Here is a 9049-nt window from a genome sequence, read left to right on the forward strand (position 1 = left end):
TACATTCATTAATAAAAATATAATAATATAATTTGAAATAAATAGTTAGTTATTAGCACGTGTGCTTGCCCATATGCCCAAAATCCGACAATTGCGAGGGGAAAAACACACATCGCAATGAGTATATATGAAATGGTCACTCCTCTACGCATCAATTCTTTTGATGTTTCCTTTAATTTGGAAGGTAGTGTCCCCTGCGAAACAAAAATCCAAAATAGAGTTTTAATATAAAAGAATATCATGTTGCAATTTTTAATCATAGTAATAATGTTATGTTATGTTATGTTATGTTATGTTATGTTATGTTATGTTATGTTATGTTATGTTATGTTATGTTATGTTATGTTATGTTATGTTATGTTATGTTATGTTATGTTATGTTATGTTATGTTATGTTATGTTATGTTATGTTATGTTATGTTATGTTATGTTATGTTATGTTATGTTATGTTATGTTATGTTATGTTATGTTATGTTATGTTATGTTATGTTATGTTATGTTATGTTATGTTATGTTATGTTATGTTATGTTATGTTATGTTATGTTATGTTATGTTATGTTATGTTATGTTATGTTATGTTATGTTATGTTATGTTATGTTATGTTATGTTATGTTATGTTATGTTATGTTATGTTATGTTATGTTATGTTATGTTATGTTATGTTATGTTATGTTATGTTATGTTATGTTATGTTATGTTATGTTATGTTATGTTATGTTATGTTATGTTATGTTATGTTATGTTATGTTATGTTATGTTATGTTATGTTATGTTATGTTATGTTATGTTATGTTATGTTATGTTATGTTATGTTATGTTATGTTATGTTATGTTATGTTATGTTATGTTATGTTATGTTATGTTATGTTATGTTATGTTATGTTATGTTATGTTATGTTATGTTATGTTATGTTATGTTATGTTATGTTATGTTATGTTATGTTATGTTATGTTATGTTATGTTATGTTATGTTATGTTATGTTATGTTATGTTATGTTATGTTATGTTATATTCATTTTATGGAAAATAATATTACATATAAAACAGTACTTAATTTAAATTTCAGTAATATATTCGACATTTAAAATAGAATATTAACAAAAATATGGTTAAAATGCATTTTTAGCCTCTAAATTTTAAAATATGTCAATTTTAACCCCTGAATTTAAAAATTACAATTTTAACTTTAGTTTTTTTACAAATAGTTGACCCCTTTATTTTGACTCGATCAACACTGATGTGATATTTACTTTTTTGTGTGTGTATAATTACACGAAATATACAACTCAAAATTTATTTATTTATTTTAAATTACCAACTCATTTTTTTTCTTTATTTTTACATTGGCAACTCTTTTTTTCATTATTTTTTAAATTGTCAACTTGTTTATTTTTTTTAATATTGTCACTTTATTTATTTAATTTTAAAAAAATTGTCAAGTGTTCTATTTTATTGGTAGTTTTTCGAGAAAAAAAAAAACAAAATTAAAGACTTAAATATAATTTTGTTTCATTTTCTTTTATTTAATAATTGTTTTGCCCTTGATTTTATCTTTTTATTTAATTCATTTTGATACTTTATCTTTTGTTTTAGTCATTTATTTTTCAAAATATTATACGAATTTATTCTTTTATTAATGACTAAAATAAATATTATTTAGAAGATAAAAGACGAAAATGAATTAAAAAAATTAAAGGAGCAAAACAAAAACAAAATAAATAAAGGACTAAAATGAATATTAGGTCAAAGATAAATAACCAAAATTATTTTTTAACCAAATTTTAAAAAATGAGGTGAAATATTAAAAAAAATGAGTTGGGAAATTTAAAAAAAAAAACAAATGAACTAACAATTTTTTTTTAAAAGTTAAATGAATTATATACTCCTTGTAATCATAAAAAAAATCATGTACGTCTTGATCGAGTAAAAATCAAGAGATCCAACCATTTTCTAAAGAGACTAATGATAAAGGGTTAAAATTATAATTTTTAAAATAAAAAAGTCAAAATTATCGGATTTTAAAATTTAAGAATTAAAAATACATTTTAATTTAAAAATGTTAAATAAATAAATTAAAACAACTATGAAATAATGTATTTGACGTTTTCCCGTAAGGCCGCTAGCGTCTATATATTTTTGTTTTTTGTTAATACTGAAATATTTGACCAGTTTGTTTTAGATTATTTTAAAATTTATTTTTTTGTAAAAATAATTTTAAAAGTAAAACTTCAAACGAAAAATTGGATTAAATAATTTATCTTAAAATATAATTTTAAATATTTTATCTATTTTCTATAGTTTTTTTTAGATGATAAAATTTTAAAAAATTATTAAAATAAAAAACTATTTTAAGAAACTCTTCATAAAAATTATTTTTGAAAGATATATATATTTTTTATATAAAATTATGATTTTTTATCATGTTAAAATCTATAATAATAAATATCTAAGTTATTGAATATTAAAATTACGTTTTTTTAATTAATAATAAATGTTATAAACAACTTCTATTATTTTTAAAATAATTTTTTTTGAAATTTAACAAATGATTCTTTAATTGTTTATCCGCAGGAAAAAATTAAAGCATAACCAGAAAGTGTGAAAATTGACTTATTAATGCGTTACACCAACAACTTCAAAGTTCCTATAGTGGAATTACAGTTTCCAACACGGCTCCTAAACTAGTAGTTTAAGCTAAACAGTTCTAAAAAAAAATTACTAATCAATGAATGGGTATATAAACTTACATTTTTAATACTACCAGCTTGCATTTTTTTTTTAAGTTTTCATTTATTTCATTCAATATGTTTCAATTTCCACATGTTTTTTCAAACAAGGGTTGTTTTATTTTCTTGCATTTCTTTTATCAAACAAGGGTTGCCTCATTTTTTTACTGTATATTTTTTTCATCTAACATTTTTTCTCCTCAAAACCCAAATTTAGATATTTTTTTTTATTGTTGTAAGAAAAATAAATGTGAGTTTTTGACCCTCATTATTGAGAGATGTTTAACCCAATAAACGTTGAACAAAATAGATACTCTTATTTGTGAGAAAAAATATGGTAGCTATTCAATAAATACAAGTCTTTAATAATTATTATATTTAGGTAAGATTCATACATTTTTAATATTAATATGAATGAGTATTGTTGAATCAAATGATATAAAATTATTGATATCAACTATTTAATAATAATTATTATAAGAACATGTCATTGTAAGAGATATCTTGTCCGTTATACATATGATTTAAAATTTTAAAATAAAATTTATATATATTTTAATTACAAATCATTTTCATTAAATTAAATTATAATATAATATATTAAGTGATCTCATATAATATTTTTAAATAATTATTATTGATGAAAAAACAATCCTATATATAACTTGAATAATCAAATTATAAATGGTAAAAAGTTAAAATTTCATATATAGTATGACATTGACATAAATAGGATTTAAAATATTTTGTTTAATCACAATTAGTTCATTATGTCCTAATAAAACAAAAGATTTATATTCAGCTGATTTGTATGCAAGTGGTTGGTGTGCAAAGTATTTGTAGTATCGAGTTTTATTTCTATAAATAAAAAGAATAAATGAGTTATATTTTAAAATTAAAAAATAATTTAATAATAATATATGATATATGAAAATAGTTAGTTCAACGAATCCGATCTTCCATATTAATATTTCATTAAAATAAAGTGTCTATGATTATGTATAAAGACATTCTAAAGAAATAGTAATTTTATAAAATTTATTCTTATCAAAATACTTTTAAGATATTGATATAAAAACTTTTAAGATATTGATTTAAAAACTTTTATTATATCCATTGTATAAATAATGTTTTATTAAATATTTTTATACTGATAAATATTTCATGTATGTAAAGAAACGGCTCTAATATGTACTATTCATAAAAACAGATATTTTTTATTTTATATAAAAAACACAATGTACAACAATTTAAAATACATTAATCACACCACCTAAATAAAAAGTATATTATAAATATTACGAGATTAAATAATATAATCACAAACGATTATTTAAAGAAGCAACCGTATTCTCTATATATACATACCTATCAAAATATACTATGACCCAATATGAAAATATTCAATAGTAATTATCATCACTAGTGATTATCGTTGAATCGGTATGAATATATATTTAATAGTAATTATCATTACTTTGTTATAAAAAATACAGTGTTAAAAAATATACGCATATCCAAAACTTTTATGACAAAATTTTCAATTGCTTTGATTTGTTATTAATTCTTTTGTTATTTTATATTATTCATCAAATTTTATTCGATTGTAATTGATATGGTTTTTCCTAATATATAGTGCATTGATATTGTTATAGAATTATATTCTACCTAAAAGAAATCACATTTTTCTATTTGAAAGATTGAGATGCACAAAGATATTATTAAAAAATAAAGTAATTCATGATTCACATTAATTCTACACGTTATTTATTTATTATATTTTTAAATTGTAATGATCACTTCAGTTTATAAATTTTTATTTGAAAATATATACCCACAATAGATCTGTTCAAAAGTATTTGTAAAATGTTGAAATAATTTACAAAGTAAAAGTTATATAAGTCATATTTTATTTCAATTGAAAACCACAAAGGTGATAACCAAATGGTTAGTTATTATGTTTAAAATTTAGTACGAAGGATGATAAAATTAAATTAGCGCGGATTTAGTATAATATTTACAATTTTTTTTATATATGTTTAGTTTTTTTGTCACAATATATGTTTATCGCTTTCTGGCATGTGCTCGCATATGCGATTCCAACCTATTTTCATCTTTTTTCTCTCTGTTTGTCAAAAGGTTCGTATCTAAATTTCACTCAATCTCTCAATTTCGTTCACCATCAGAAATGTTGTATTACTTATTTTATTATGCCATTGTTATCAAATTGATTAATATTTACCTCTTTTTTCTTGTTACAATTGTCGAGTGAATCATGGATAGATGTTTGTGAATGGATAGATGTTAGTGCTGATAGATGTTTGTGTTGAAACAAACTCTCAAATTAAAGTTTTGATGAAAATAAACAAAGGTTAATTAAAGATATTAATTATGATTCTAAAATATTATGTTAGTTTAACCTGTGTTTTTGAGTGAATTAATTCAAAGATAGTAATCAAGCAAAACAAAGAAAATAGTTAAAAACTGAACAGACAAAGAAACGAGAACATTATGGACAAAATGGAGAATGATCTCCAGGTTCAAATACTGATCGTCACAGCATCTTTACCAATCAATCTCCACTATTTCAACGAAGCTTTTGCCTCAGAATTTTATACTAAGATCATCAGTACATGGCAAGGAACAAATAGGTTTCATCTCAATACAAGAAGGTTCTCGAACCATTAAAATAAAAGGACTCGAAATAGGTCAGTTGAAATAGTTTGGAAACTCTTCAGCCAAACTGTCAACAAAGACACTCAAAATGATCAAAACAGGAATTTCAGATTAATTATCAAATATCCAGAAAGATCAAACTGCCAGAACCAGATTGATAATCAATCTCCGTTTTCTGCAGAATTCCAGCAGTAATCTTCCTACTTCTGCAAAGGTTTATAATCACTCTCCAAACTATTTTGGACAGATTCAAAGCTCTAGATCGAAGCTGTAACATCAATGATTAAGTGAGAAGCTTCAAAGATTTTTTAGCTAGAAGACAAAAGGTTTAAGAAAGGCTATAACAGACTCAGTTAAAACAGATTCAAATCATTCAAATGCTGAATTATTTTAATCTCATATATTGGTTTTGGTCAAAACTGACAGAGCACTACCAACAGCTCTTTTGACCATCATTAAATGCTTCTAATCACCTATAAAAGGAAGACCAATATCCAAGATTAAGGTAGAAATTCAAGTGTTGTTAATTCCCACAAATCATTCACATTCACATACTAAAATTCTCATTTTCACAAAGAATAAGCAGTTCTGAATCTTTAAATCATATTGTGTTATTATTACTGAATTCTTTGTAAAAAATCGAATCTCAAACAAGAGTTGAGACATCTCAGATTCTATCAAAACAATCTCATCATTATTGTAAAAACTCAAACTATAAGAGTTTAACTATAGTTTGATTAGATTGTAACGAATCATATCAAGATAGATATGTGTTGTATTTGCTTTCTGGGTGGAAAGGAATAGGGCTTGAAACAGATCAAGGTCGATATGTGGTAAGTGCTGTAAAATAAAAAAGGTTCTTTATTTTAAACACTTAGTGGAAAATATCACGGTTGTGAGGACTGGACGTAACCCTAGTTGGGTGAACCATGATATATCATTGTGTGGTATCTATGATATATGGTTGTGTGGTATCTCTTCCCTTATCTATTTACTTTCAGTTTGATTGAATAACAGGTTAAAAACTACTGATTTTAACTAACTAAGAATGTTCTCCATTTTCTGTTTTCACAACCAAAATCAATCTTGAGTTATTTTCTTAAGTTTTTAACAGGAATTTTTAAAAAAGGTGCATTTACAATTCAAACCCTCATTTCTTGTAAATCAACATTGTTACTTCAATTTGTTGCATATAAGGTGTTTGATAATATGCACTTGTTTGTATGTTATTTGGGAAAAAGCCTCTTTCTTACTTAAATTAAAAGCACAAAGTCTCAATATGGCAGATTGTTGATCCCACTTGCTAATGTATTTGAATCATCTATCATTCATACTTCCTATTGGTTCTAGACTTCTAGTACTTTCTTTTATCTATATTTTTTATGTTTGGAATTTTAGGATCTTTGCAAACCAAGAGTTCTACTCGTTGAGTTTGTATTTTGGTTTTCCAAATAAATAAAAAATTATGGAACTGTCCAACTAAATTATTCAATTTTTATGACAAGGTTTATTCATCTGACTCTTGTTGTATTTAGTATGTTGATTCTATTGCAGTTGGAGTATCAAAGCTGACAATGGCTGGAGCGTTCACTGTTGGGGGATAAAGTACTTCCCACCAAGTTTGTTTGTACTTTTCATCTTTTTTTCTATTTCTTTTTATTTTATTTTATAATGAGTGCTTCAGTTTTTGAGTTAGATAGATGGTTTGTAATAGCTTTGGATCAGTAGCAGTAGCATATCATGTTGTTATTTGGAGGCCTTAGTAACAGTTTGTATTAACATATTTGAGTTTATCTATTGACATAAGCACTTGTGAAACTGTTGAGAGAGTTTATAGAAATAGTTTATAACATGTCCATAGTTGATTTCTACTTATTTTCCACGAGCTTTGCAAAATAGCTTATGCAAGCAATTGATAACTTATATAAAACAATTTGACTTTAACTTATCTTTTGTTCTAGAAATAGCTTATACTTAAGTACTTATACAATAATTGTTTATGCTGTAAACGGTTAATTATGTTGTTCATCCAAACAGACTGTAAGGTCAAGGTTGGGTTAAGATCCTTTCTATTAAATGGACACTTCCATTTGAAGAGAGATAAACACAGAATAAAATAAAGTGTACATTAAATGGAGAAGATCTCAACTCATCAACGTTGAGCTTATGATTTTGGATTCTTATATGGCATTAAATTTTTTACCTCTTTGAATATGACTATAATACTTCGAGACTAGTGATATTAAGCCATGCTCAAAACAAGTAATTGGAGGCCTAATTTTGTCAAGGTTGACTTACACGGTAGTTGTGAAGCACAAACTCCAACACGGATACCTAACACAACAAGGACACATACACGTCAACCCTACTAATATAAAAAACATAGGACACTGACATCGATACACATGTGATAGTTTTTCACCTTCATTGATGTATCTACTATCGAAAAACTAAACATGTTGTAGTTAAATTTCATGTCTTTAAGTCCATCATTAATCATCATTTCTTTGACACATTTATAAACCTCTTGGATCCACAAAGTCCCATATTGACTAGAATATCACACAAGTGAGTGATTATAAATGTCCGACATGCTATGCTGAATTGGGTAGCGCCAACTTGTGATCCAAGTGGGGGCACCAAGGTGATGGAACATAGCTTTGGCTTAACAGGATAGACTGGTGGCTGCATCATGTTGGCCTGCCCATTCCAAGTTGAGAGTTGAGTCATGAGACTTGAGCGAAGGCACATGTCTTGTGTCTCTTAGACAGGAGGGTACAGCGTGAGGCTGGTTTCACAGAGCAGCGAACACCTCCTACTACTAACAGTGGAGGGATCACGGGCCGCTGCACCACCAGCCCACAAAACTTGGTGAGCCTATCCGTCGAACCATCTCTTTTTGTTTTGATCCAGGCCTTGCTAACTTCCAAGGAATTTGAATTGTTATTGAAAAGATTTGTGAATCATTTATCAATGAGGCTATATCAGTTGTTGTTATTTTTCTTATACTAGATTAAATTATCAAGGCCTGGACAGTTTTTTGTAGTTCCGTCGCTGCCAGTAATCACCATTAATCTTATATGCTGCACCTGCAGCTATATCAGTTGTTTTGGCAGATAAAAGTTGTAATTAGGTATACAATTTTTCCAACTGTCCTTCATGACTGTCTATTTTTCAGTTTGTTTTTTCCATGCTCTGGATTTTAGTGGACCACTTACAAAACAGTGTATTATGGTTTAAGGGGCATATCCATTTAAAAAATTAGCACATTTAATATTCCTTATATAAAGTGTCATGATCCATACCCCTACAGGACCCTATCCCATATGAACCTTGAACTCCTACAATTTAACGTGCATCAGCTAGATACTGAACCGATCACCAATCTAATGCAGAAACTAGAGTTCAGATACGGTATTATTAAACTGATAAGAAAGGCCGAGAAAGGTATGAATTAACTGTTGGCTCACCGCGTATTTTATATCTGACATCTGTTGTGTTTCTCCTGTAACTCCCCGAGGTGGGACTCGTCTATAGCAGCTAGGAATCAACTTTACCCTTTCTTCCTTTCACACTTAAAACTGCCCAAAGTTTCAACATGGAGGATTGTTAATTTATCATAATTATGTTTCACTTCCTTCCT

General features: G+C 26.3%; 1 pseudogene; it reads right to left on the bottom strand.

Moving 5' to 3' along the window:
- LOC101494079 (uncharacterized) overlaps positions 1-8157 on the bottom strand; it is a 27107-nt pseudogene extending 18950 nt beyond the window's left edge.
- Between the last annotated feature and the right edge of the window lie 892 nt (positions 8158-9049).

Source organism: Cicer arietinum, chromosome 6 (assembly GCF_000331145.2).
Source record: "Cicer arietinum cultivar CDC Frontier isolate Library 1 chromosome 6, Cicar.CDCFrontier_v2.0, whole genome shotgun sequence".
Lineage (NCBI taxonomy): Eukaryota > Viridiplantae > Streptophyta > Magnoliopsida > Fabales > Fabaceae > Cicer > Cicer arietinum.